The sequence below is a fragment of the Acanthisitta chloris genome, unplaced genomic scaffold (assembly GCF_000695815.1).
Source record: "Acanthisitta chloris isolate BGI_N310 unplaced genomic scaffold, ASM69581v1 scaffold3101, whole genome shotgun sequence".
NCBI classification, from domain to species: Eukaryota; Metazoa; Chordata; class Aves; order Passeriformes; family Acanthisittidae; genus Acanthisitta; species Acanthisitta chloris.
Window position 1 is genome coordinate 19,003 of NW_008656314.1, and position 9,501 is coordinate 28,503.

Below are 9,501 nucleotides of genomic sequence, written 5' to 3' on the forward strand. Positions count from 1 at the left end.
CCCAAAAGTAGCAGAACTGGTTGTGCAGGGAAGCTATGAGTAGAAATACCAGTGAGAATGAAATAATGACAGTCACAACCCTTCACCTAAAATAGCATCTCAGTTGCACAAATTGTAGTGCCACCGCAACTATGACTCCTTCCCTGGCCTGAGGTCTTCAGAGATGGAGAAGGGACAGAAAGAGACCCTGAATGGGATATTTTGTGCTCACCAAAATGGGTTATTGCTTTCCTGAGTAAATGCAGCTGAACTATTTCACCTTCTACATGCTGGGTGGTTTTCTACCACATCATGACCCACAGGACCTCAGCATTTCCCTCTGGAGACCTGACCATCTCCTTTTTTTTTAGCTGTTTTGGTACTCTGCAGCTGTCCAGCTCTGCTTCCCGCTACAAACATTCCCGGGTAGAGCCTCATTATACCCTTTGTGGTGCATATATACCCTTTGACTAATGGCTTTCAAAAATGGTATCTGCCTTTTCTTCCTAAATAGACCCCTTTTACACAAATCTACCATGCATTCCTGACTGTGAATATGTAAATAGGTGAAAATGAAAGTGCATCCACTGTCACACAGAATAACATTGCAGTCTTAAACTTCAGATCCATTCAGAATGATTTGCTAACATTTGGTACTCCAAGCTGAAGTTCCAAAATTGCCTGTCTTGTGCAATTTTCAAACATTCCACCTGCATAGAGCGAAGGAAAAATAGCTATCTCCAAGAGAGACCAAACCCCATTTAACATGTTTTACAAAGTACTAAATAGCTTTAGTATTTCAGATGAAGAGCGGAGAATATGTTCTTTGTGCTGTACTTACCAAGTACTTGCAATATTATCTATTCCACGTAGTTTCAAAGATGCTATAACATTCTGCATAACTGTTCTTATTTCTCAAAACCACAATTGTGCACCTTTGTATGGTCCATGAGCTCAGTGGGGAAAAATTTAATTTCTGTTGCTTTTAATTTCTTGAAGAATTGAAATAATTTCTGTTAAAATGACTTTAAAAGACTAAAGGTTTCTCTAGTCTGCTTGTTAAATACAACTGCAACTATAAGGTGCTTTGGGTATCATTCAGCAACAAAACTGCATATCTAATTGCAGCCAGTTATTCTTAATCCTAGGACTGGTACTGCCTTCTGTACTCTGAGTCTTCTGTCACATCAGAGTTTTTTTATAGACACAGGCAAATATTTTTCCATATGTAAAAACATTTACAGAGTGTACTTCATAAAACAGAACTGCTAGTTAATCTGACAGGTGAAGGGTGACTCCCTATAAAGTATATTTGTCTGTACAACACTCATGTTTTCACAAAGAAAACCTGGTTTCCACAAATGCAAACCTGAGCTACAGAGGAACGTAAAGGCCCAGTAAGCCTTGTGCAACAGGGTCCAGGCTCAGTGGGTGAGGGCTGAAGCTCTACCACAATTATTTAATACAATAAATATTTTATCTGAGCCAAGGACTGTCCTTACAGTTTGTAGAAGAAAAGCCTTTGAACATGGGTAACTGTGGAGCACATATACCATTTTGGTTTATACTACATTCTTCCAAGGATACTGTTTTTTATTACTGGTTCTTGTAAACAATTGTACTTGCAAACTTTTATGAGAAGAAGCCCTGGTTTCTCATCATGTCTGAGAATTCAGAAACCTTTGAGGCTACTTTGCATTAAGTAATCTTCCCAAATACCAATGCTTACCAAAAACATCTAAATTATTCCCATGCCCTTTAAGCTGTTTAAATCAAACAAATTTTCCCTTAAAATAATTAAAGATTCCATGCCAAATTATTGATAATTTGCTGTTGATTTGCATATGATGCAGAGTACCTTGAAGCTGGATATAAAGAATTGTGTATTTTTTTCTGTAGACTTGGTGTGTTGGATACAGGTCAAAACTTGTAGTCAGGACAACTGGTGTTGGAAAATAAGAACTTTTCTATGGCAGAAGGAAAGCAGTCTTTTGAATGGGGGATGCTTAATTTGTGAATATGACATAGTGCAGACTTCCTTGCCATATTTCCAGCATTTTGTCTTGCCCTGTGGGCTTGAACTACCAGGAAAACAATTTGTCTTGTGATGTTTGGCTTTTCTGCTGCTGATGCCAGAGTAAACCAAGGAAAGAAAAGGCAAGTGGAAATTAAAAAGGTGCCACATTAAAATCAAAACGTAAGGTTAAAATTTAGATGTTTTGTATTTTAGCTCCTCACTTCTCTCTAATATCAGCAGAAATGTATGACAGCCACTTTTGAGGGTAGGTCTCTGTGATATTTGCCAAAACAACCAAAAATCACTCAAGCACCCTAGAGTGAAGTCCAGTCAGAGGCAACATGAATCACTTTGAGCTCTGAGCTGGTGTGGTTGCAGACAGAATGTTTGGCACCAAGCCAACACATCCTCCACCAAGATGTACACGTCACCACCTTCATGTCCCACCATCTCCCATGAAAGTGACGGAGATCTGATGAAAGAGAACTGAATAAGGGATATTACAACGATGTTAAAGGACACCTGGAAACTGAAAAACATTACCGATCTACCAGTACTGAGTGAGGGCCAGCAAATGCAACAGCTCAGCGAGAAACCATGATGATGTGCCCTTTGTGAAGGTGAGGCTGTCTTGTGGTAGTGCAAGAATTTCCAGCAACATGGCTGGAAACTCAACAGGACTTTTGTTCCCAGCATACCGGACAAGCATCAACACGGGCTCTGCGTTCCGCGGAAAACATCTCCCTGATCAGTTTCCAGCAGCTTAGGAAAAGTTCACAGCCAACTGCTCAGAAATAGCAAATGTTTGGCTGCACTTATGGTAATTTCTCACTTTCTGCTCCCTCCGTGTCAAAACGATTATGTATATTCTTTAGAGTCGATAAAGTTACTCAGCTCCAAAGCCAAAAACATGTGTTGAAAAGCTGAGGTTCATTAAAGGCTCTTTTTTGATTCTAGCCATTTCACACACATTTTCCCTAAGCTGTGGCAGGCTTCCAGCATGGCTCAATCCAAATGTTGCTCTTCTCACAGGCACATAGTTTGCCAGTGCTCAGGTTATTCCTTCTCCTTGTGATGCAATGTTTGTTACTGACCACTGCTGTGTGGAATGAACCTGATGACACCAGCTTGGCTGCTGCATGTGAAAAAACAATCTCTCAGTTTTTGGAGTTTTGACATGTTGTATTTGCATTTATTTGCACATCTCTAAGCATTATTCAATTGTCAAACAATCATGTGTTGGTGGTGAGGAGGCAGGTAAGTTATAAAAATGAATTGGCAAGGTTCTCATTTGCAGAAAGTAATTTGTCTCTGCTGTAATGCATGTATATATTGTCAGGTGGGTAAAAAGGAGCCTTCTCAAGAAATGAGAATCAGATTTATCAGTTCAGTTTCAGAGTCATGTTCACTTGCTTTATTTGCATAGCGTAGCAAAGAAAATCCAGCTCTCCTGCTGTTTTCTATTTCCCAAGAGCCCCCTTTCACCTCTCTCACCAGCCCTCCCTTTCCTAGTCCCACATAAATAGAAAATGGTGCTGGCATATTTTTCTAAGCAGAGCACTTGTAACCTTCCTCTCCTGACAACCCCCATGTGCAGCCATGTATTCCTACCTTGGCAGAGAGCTAGGGGGTCTAGATAGATACATCACTGCCAGAATGGCATTTCTTCCCGAAGGCATACAACTGTTGTCTCTATTTCCTGTTTTAGCCATAAACCTGCACAAAAATAGAGGATGTTTCTCTTTTGTTTTGCCTCAAGGTGCCAGTTTTAGCAATAGTCACAGGGCAGAGCCTGGTGACATGGAGATAAGACTCCTTTTGGGGCACACCAGTCATGGGGCTTTCGGCTCATGTGAAGATCAGCACATGTCTGGAATATTCAATGTTATAACAAACTGAGATTCCCAGACCATCTGGTTCCTGCTGTCTCACTTTTCTGTCTATACCTGTAGCTGTTTCTTGTTTTCACATGGATCATAACTGGTGTCAGGACTCTACAGCCATAGTATGGCTCTGCTAACTCTACTAGTCTGCCATAGTATGAGTTTAGTAAGTATGGAGAGCCCTCACTTTGTGACAGCAGTGGGTTCATCACGGTGTCTCCATTGCTGCAATATCTTCTGCATAAAAAATTAATTTGAAGCAGTGGGGTGGGAAGCAACCTTGTTGTCAGTGGGTACAATGAGGCAGAGCAGAGAGATGAGCATGACAGAAGAAAGGCTGGAGATGCTTGGCTGCAGCTCTTCGCAGCTCTTCAGTTATTTTCAGAATAATTTTTCTGGCTTTTATTTTTTGATTCCTTAAAAAGCCACAGAACCCTGCCTTTTGCTTGTCTGGGGCTTCCACTTCTCAGTCTCTGGTGGCTGTGCTGCTCCTTCTGTTCCATGGTGTGTCAAGCAACACATGATATCTTGCAATTACCACAAGGGTGGCAGTCCCCTGGGAGAGCTGACAGCACAGTTCAGATCAGCAAAGACTTTGAGTTATTTTCAGCTATTTTTAAAGATCATTCAGTAATTCCCGTACATATTCTACAGATTCTGATCAAAATTTTTCTTCTTGCAGTTTTCTAAGTCAAGAGCAAAAATCACTCCTTGTTCCCTCTGCAAGCAGGAGCAAGAGGACTCTGCATTTTAGCAATGCAAAGGCAAACTATGAATTTAGAGAACCAGGCTTTAGAATGAGTCCAAAGGAAAGGTATACAGTCTTTTTTTTTTTCCTCAGATTCAAAGAGGTTAGACCTACTGCCATTGATTTTCAGCTAGTTTTAGGCACACTTTCCTCGGTCTCTTCTTGGTCTCCTCCTTCCATGAGACATTTTCTCTCACTAGACCTACTCCACCACAGATTGCAAAGCTTTCAGAATCCCTAAAATGTCAATGGATTGACCCTTCTCAGTCCTTGACAAGGAGATTCAATCAAACACTGAAGCAGGTTGCCCAGGAATTCTGTGCAGTCTCCATCCCAGACGGAGGTTAAAAATCTGGCTGGCTAAAGATCTGTGCAACCTCTTCTGATCTCAGACCTGACCCTGCTGTGAGCTGGAGGTTGGATTGAGACCTTCTGAGATCTCTCCCATACTATATTATCCTGTGATCCTATACAGTGCATCAGGTCAGTATGGTATGGTCTACTTAAAGTTTCAAAAAGCTAGAGGAGGTTCTTTACTGGGACCTAAGAAAGGAACCCTGAGTAGAAAACCAGAAAAAATCCATCCCTCTCTCCATGAGAAGTGATAAGCATGTTAACACAGTCTTTTTCCCTTCATTGTGGATTAGTCAGATAATCTATAGCCTGGCTGTATGGTTTGAGCACATGCACTGGCATGTAGTTTCGGAAGACCCTTCTCTGGCTGAAAAGGCTCTCACAGAGTGGCACTGCAGAAGAAACAAAGCTTTTCTAGGGTTAACCACCATCATGCTGGATATCTGCTGGCACCTTTGTCCTATCATATTTGGAACAGCCAACCCTTGAACATCCCATATTCCTTGCATGAGCAAGGAGTGAAAATAAGACTGACAGCAAGGAGCAAAAACCTCTGGTCTCTACATCTGGTGGCTCAGTATAAGGCCCAGAACATCTGTGTTTGTGTCCTAACAGAGGCTGGTGAGGCAGGGAAAGGGAAATCTGACCCTAAATGTTGACTGAAAATGCTCACAGTTTTCAGCAACTACTCAGAGGATATGACTGTGTCAGTAATTTGCCAACATCAAATAGCTACTGGGAGCAGCATGTACCAAGGATGATGGAGATCTAAACACTGAGAATCTTTAGATCTTAACATGGGACATGACACCGAAACTGGTGGTCTTGTGTCTTTTTGCTCCTGTATTGCAACTACCATGTAGCTGGTACAATTGCTAGCAGAAATAGCAATTTCTGGACTCAAGGAAACTCCCTGACACCAACAGCATGTTTTTCATTGGTTCCATTAGATGATTAGATATGTAACCAAATTCAATGTTGCAAATTTATATATATTTGTTGTGACCATGAAATTTTTTTTTCTACTTACAACTCCTACTGCTCTTGCTAGTTCATAACTGTAGCTTTTTTGTTTGAATGAAAAGTGCATTTCTAGCCTTTATGGCTAGAGTGAAAAGCCTGAGGTCCAATAACTTGTGCAAAGACACCAGCAAATGAGATGTGTGATAACCTATGGGTCATCTCCCTCTTGCTTCTAATTTTGGCCAAGCTGAACTCAGTACTGCCTAAGCTATGCCTAAACTGCTTACAGGTTTTCCTTCAACTGTGGAACATGGCTGGGAAATTCATTTTTCTGTTGATGATGCCCCCATCCCAAGAGCTGTTTGATACCACATCACATTGCTGAACATTATCCTACTACTGTGCTGCCAAAGAAAGGGTTTGGGCATGCCTTAAGTGTCTCTTTGTCAAAGCCAGCTAGCTTAGATAATGGGCAGAGGATGCTGTTCTACATTTAGCCGGTCAGCTCGGCTGGTTGAACTCAGGATAACTCAGTCCTTTCCACCTGCCACGTGGTAGGACGGGCACAGCAGACCTGCAAGGGGACCTCAGTACGTGGCCATTCCTGCATTGTTAGGGCTGCATGTAAGTCCCGGGTGAAGCTCTCCATACAGGCACAGCCTGGTCCTTCCTTCACAGCAGGGAGGTGATATCTGTATTTTCCCCTTTTGGATGCTGTAGCAACTTATTCTGTAGAATTTTCTTTCTTGCACCCGGGAGACCTTTTTAACTCCCTTGCTTAGCACTCCATTATAATTTTGCTGTGGAAGGAGGTGGTAATTTTTATGTCAGGGCTGCTGGGCACAGAGCAGGACCTGGATGGTAAGTACAATAGAATGAAGGTGTCAGATAAATGCCTTTGCAAAGCCTTAAGAATTATCCGATATCCTCCTTCCACAAAATGAAGGTGTTTCCTCAGCCTGCACATATCGATCATTCATAGTCACTGACACCCCACTGGTCAACGAGCCGCCCAAGAGATCGTGTGGGCACATGTTCCCAGCAACAGCACTTAATGTGTGTTCCATGTGGGCAACTGAGGCAGTTAAATCATCCTGGTTATCATCCCTTTCACTCACCCCCTGCCACGAAAAGCCACTGCAAAGAAAGAAGAGGTGGGGAGAGGGAAGGGGGAAGGGCAGCTCTTGCAGGAGTTTTCACCTGGATACAGTTGCTATAGGAACCACTTGCAGAGCATCTCTGTGCCTCCACTATACAAGAAAATTTGCTTGCCCTTAATCGCGGGCAAAGTGATTTACCCATAGGTGTAGATATTTGGCCCCTGCTCACCCCGAGCAGGACAGGAGCTCCTTGGCTGAGACAGTGAGGACCACTGGCACTTTCAGCAGGGCAAGGGGCTCCCTAGTTTGATGGGGCAGGATATGGAAAGAGCGGTGCTCTCTCTGCATCTGCAAACAACAGTTGTGGTGGTCAAAGGGCTGCTTAGGTTAATGGACAGCAGTGGCAAGTCTGTGGTGGAGAGAGAGGATGAGAACAAACCAAGAGATTTAGCGACAGAAATCTGGACCTTTATTGCAAAGGGTGCAGGAGTAGAGAAAGTGTATGGAAGCTCTGGAAGAAACAGAGTAAAGGAAAAGATGAGAAAAGAAATCAAAGCTGTAGGAGAGATGGGTGGTATTAAAGGTGGAAACCTAGAAGACTGAAGCAGCATTAGTGGAAAGTGCCTGGCTTGGTGTTTGTAATGTGCACTGGGATCCCTGGATGAAAGGACTAAGTAGAAAGAGCAATACCATGTCTTTTAATATAATTTTGATAGCTTTTGCAATAGCTATTAGTTTCAGTCCTTGAAACCTCATCTTGATGGAAACGGCAGTGGTGGCTCCGTGTCATTATCCTGCTGCCGGGTGTACATTTGTACTTGATGGTGTGGTACAAGTGCAGAGATTGCAGCTGCTGGAGCAGGGGCTTATTGGCTGTATATTAGGGCAACTCTTGACCCTTGGTTTGTGGAGAACAGTTCACTGGCAGCCAGGAATAGACCACAGACAACAAGTTAATGACCTTTCCTACCAGTTCAACAAGAAATGTAACTGCAAAATTGACACTGCTGGGAGAGTCTGTATAAGAAGAGAACAGTACTAATCACTGCAAAGCAGTGAGGGGAGTCTATGAGACAGGGAAGAGATTAAACCAAATTACATGAAGGACACCCAAGTTCAGTAAAGCACTTGAGTAAGCTCCCTAATTTTAAACCAGAACTAGCACAAAGTATGAGCCAATTTTGAGTGATCATAGAAGGAACAATGTAAGGATGGCTCAACAGAACAGTGTCGCTTAGCAGGAGCTCAGATGAGCAGAAGAAAAGCAGAGGCAAACTTTAAAATGGCTCAGAGTAGGCAACAAGTAGGCGAGCAGAGGTCAGGTGAAGAAGTGCATCATGACAGAGGAGGAAAGTGGCAACAATAGGAGTGAATTATAAGCTGTTATGATAAACAACAAATGGATTATGGTAAATCATTTCAATGGCCTATTTGCAGGCTGCAAATAACAAGGGTTGGAACCTATTTACCATGAGATGAGCTTTAACTTCACAAATTAATGATATAATCCTAAACAACTTCTGCTAAATGCTCCACTTCACAAAATTACACAATTTAGGTAAGGAAACCTTGATTTTACATGTCAACTGATATAAATACAATATTGATATAATTGTATTTATTCAAATATATGCACTCGAAAACCCCACATAAATTGAACAAAAGAAAAGCATACAGACTAATACATACTGTTTGTGCACTGCCAGCAGAACTTGGATTGAAAATGTTTTTCCTATAGTCAGCTCTGCAAAGGTCTGCCACCATGAAGTTCCTGACCTCAACAATTACATATGTTTCTAAACAGGTATTTATGCATAGTTTCTTTCAAAAATATCCTGTCACTGCTGCCAATGTTTTTTGCCTAATCCCATGAAAGACACAAACCAGAACCTTTGGTAAAGGCCAGGAGCCACACCAGCAGCCAACGTGCACAGGACTACTTCAAGTGGTGGTGTGCTTTAAAAATACTGACAGTGGTGGTCTGCTCCCAGCCATCCTCTATACAGGCTACAAATTTCCAAAAAGTACTGCTTGTGGTCAGTGGATTCATTGGTTTGGGCTCAGAGTTCTCAGAAAACTAGGACAACCATTTCACTCTTGACCTTGATGGGTGACACACACATCTAACCATCAGGCCTCACTACTGATCTCCCAACAACAAGGAGAGAGCAATAGATTTAAATACCTGTAACTCATGAAGGGCAGGAGCCAAACAACAAAGCACAATCACTTTATGGCCTTCTGTAGCAGAGGGATGTGATACAAGCAGTAGAAGAGAAAAAAAAAAGTCCAATTCAAGAGATCTACTGCTATGTCTCAAGGCAAAGCAAAAAGGTTGTCATAGGAGAGAACTACAGCCAAAGCACCAAGTTATCCTAAATCTCAACAGCAGTGAAGGTTCTTTTTCACTGGGACAGAAGACGTTGAAGGAAGGAAGAGATGATGAAAACATCACAA